At 36.1% G+C, this 3,114-nt stretch overlaps 1 long non-coding RNA gene across 1 annotated transcript; it reads right to left on the bottom strand.

Moving 5' to 3' along the window:
- Positions 1–651: 651 nt before the first annotated feature.
- LOC113337722 lies at positions 652–1,941 on the bottom strand. The gene is made up of 3 exons (XR_003354401.1): positions 1,500–1,941; positions 1,231–1,395; positions 652–955 (listed from the first exon to the last, which is right to left on the bottom strand). It is a non-coding gene; the product is annotated as an uncharacterized LOC113337722 (long non-coding RNA).
- Positions 1,942–3,114: the final 1,173 nt, after the last annotated feature.

Raw genomic sequence — 3,114 nt, 5'->3', positions numbered from 1 at the left:
TGTAGGTATTCTCAGTGCGCGACGTGGAGCCTTATATGATTTAGGAGTTTAAAGGGTTTTATTATAATTTTCTAATTACGCAAATACCATGGGGATAACTTTTGTGAGTTAACAAAACAACGAAAATACTTTGAATACGTACAAGCCCAGTGGCGGAACTACATGGTAACTTGGGCTGATTTAAGTCCAGAAAAAACTTACATTTTGCAATGAGTTTTAAGTTTGGTTAAAAAGAAAAGCCTAAAAAACAGGCTTAAACCAGCCCTAAATTTTTTTTCAAGCCAGTCCCACATTCATTTTCTGGTTCCGCCTCTGTACAAGCCAAAAGTTTACGAAAATTTATATTACTAAGCTAGCTATTAATTGATCTCACTACTAATTGGGAAGTTTGCAATTTTCAGAGTTCTGATTGTTCACCGTCCTTGATTTTTATCTAGGAAAAAAGGTTGATTAGGTCGTCATACAGTATTTGTATCGTTAATATCATGGCTGACCACCATCTAATAAGAAGGTCAACCCGGTCAAGATATATTTCTACACAATGGATATAGTAGTAGTTAATTCTTGTCTAAAGAGATACATGTAAATCATGTCTAACTAACCAAAGACACGTAACATCCCATATGGCGATTTAGTGTAGGTTGTAACAAACCCCATCGAATACTTCCCACTTTCTCCTCCTAATTTGATCTGTCATCATATTGTTTCAAACAGGTGGAGTGAGTAAAGTAAAACATACGTACCAAGTTTTCATTTTCTCGGGCCCCGCAAAATTTTGGGCCTAGGGCGGTCGACCATCTCGCCCTAGGCCTAAGACCGCCCTGGAAACTTAGCAACTTGAGTTCATTATCACATCCTTGCATTCTTTAATCTCAATATACTCGAGGTGAGATAACATGCACGACGATGCCAATCCTGCTGCTTCCCAATCATCTCCAATGTCTGCCGAATTCGACTATATCCAGAAACAACAACGATAGATCACTTACTTACCAAGATAAAATAATTCAAAACACGAAAAGAACATTTCATGGGTTCCTAATTAAAGACGTGTTGAACTACATAAGTTGTGGCGATGCTTGGTAGTAAACTTAAAATAAACTTGAGATGATTTGTGATGGATTTCTGAACAACACTGAGGTTGTACTTGAACTGTTTTTTTTTTTTTTTTGGTGGGTTTCTAACAGCATAGCTAACCAATCAAATGCAAAGAGTTTAGTTAGATCTTACCTCCTTTGACGTAAGTAAAATAGACTTTATATTAGGCGACATCTTGAGTAAGTATGTAATTGAACGCAAGCAGCTTCTTGTGAGCCAAATTTCCAGCTCCAAATGTTGCAGGTTACAGAATTGAAGAAATCGAAAGTTTATCAAGTCAGGAGCATGTGGGAGTACCTGGAGAAACAATAAAAGAATTATATGCAGCTAAATATTCCAAGTTATACGAAACCGAATCCTTTAAATAAAGGAAAACAAAGAAGGGATGCATGCATCCGTACCTCAAGAAATCTAGATGATAAACTTAGTCGTCCACGTTAGGAACCGCTTCTAGCAATTTTATCACGCGTTTGGCATATACTTTCTTTTCCTCGGAAGGCAGCTTTGAATATGTTTCTGCAGATTCATCCCTTTCCAGTGCTATATCAAAAAGAGCATCAACTACTGAAGGCAATTTTTGCGTCAAGAAATCACTGTAGTCAAAGTCTATGAGACATGGAGGAGATAACTTAATAGTGTTAGCCATAGATTGACTGTGGGACCAGATTAGAGCGTTTCTAAAACGCTAAGGCTAAGAGAATCAACAATGATACTCGTTTGATTACCACTTTGTAAATCACAGTTAACTATGTTTAGCAATTCGAGATGTAGACAGCTGGTGAGGAGTCTTTGAGTTAATTCAGCTCTCGAGATTGAAACTCCAACAAGCAACAATTGTTTGAGCTGCGGAAAACTAATTGATTTTGACAGAACAATATTTGCATATTTGGTACCACTACTCACACCAAAGACCGAGCTTCCTCAACGATTTACAATTAAGCAGTTGATGCGGAAGCTCATATGCCAGTTTATAACCAATATTTATACTTTTAACGTGACGCCTTACAGCCGCAACAATCCATCTATCAAAACTTCTTAAGATCTCAGACGCACGCGTAGTCCAAAGACTCCAATCTAGATGAATCTTTAACGTGTGTATATCAGAGTCATCGCGGAACATGAATACCATGTATACAAAATCTACAAACCTAGTTAACTCTTTACTTCTACTCGAAGAATCATTAAGATTACGATTATCTTTGCCTTCAAGGAAACCACTCCAACTGAAGTTGAGATAAGGCAGAGAAATCCATGTAGTTTTCCATCTTTTGGAGAGAACGCTAGTTTGGATCGCATATTTCGTATCAATGAAAGAGAGAATGAGATGAATTAGGTTATCTGGTAAACTGCTGATTCTGTCTTGTCTAATTTCTTCCATGGGTGGTTACTTGTGTTTTAAGTTTCTCAACCTGGGTTCTTATTATTGCTTTAAATTTGTCTTGTCGTATTGCTTGCTTTCTTTCTTAATAAACCCTAAACAGAGGAAGAGAATAAAATACCTGGAGAAGGCACAGCTTATCACGGAATGTTATACTAATTGGGCTGACCGACAGAGGGACCGTAGGGAGGGAGTCCCTTTTAAGACCACTTTTTTGTCGAATGTAGAGTAACATAAATATGCAAATTGATAAAAAAGATTGTAAATTTTCGTATCCATGGTTACTTTTTCACTAGACATAATTGTCCCTCTCTTTTAATCCAATTATTATTTGTGTATCCTATTTTTTCAAGGGTATAATTGAAATGTAAACTAGAATATAACATATCCAAAAATCCGTGCCTCGGAATTTTACAATTTATCTTGTTGGAAATATTTTGAAAAAATTTACGCAACGAGTACAAACAACAATATCAAATTTATGATTTTTACGAAAAATTCGGAGGTGTTTATCCTTTTAGGCACAACTTTTTGAAAATTAAATGCATAGTCATTTTGCAAACCAACACAAAGGATGCATGACACATTATGCATCCATATTTTTGTTTATGCATAAACTATTTTTTGTTTTAAGAAAA

Source organism: Papaver somniferum, unplaced genomic scaffold, assembly GCF_003573695.1.
Source record: "Papaver somniferum cultivar HN1 unplaced genomic scaffold, ASM357369v1 unplaced-scaffold_17589, whole genome shotgun sequence".
Taxonomy (NCBI): Eukaryota; Viridiplantae; Streptophyta; class Magnoliopsida; order Ranunculales; family Papaveraceae; genus Papaver; species Papaver somniferum.
This window is presented reverse-complemented; position numbering and strand designations above follow the sequence as displayed.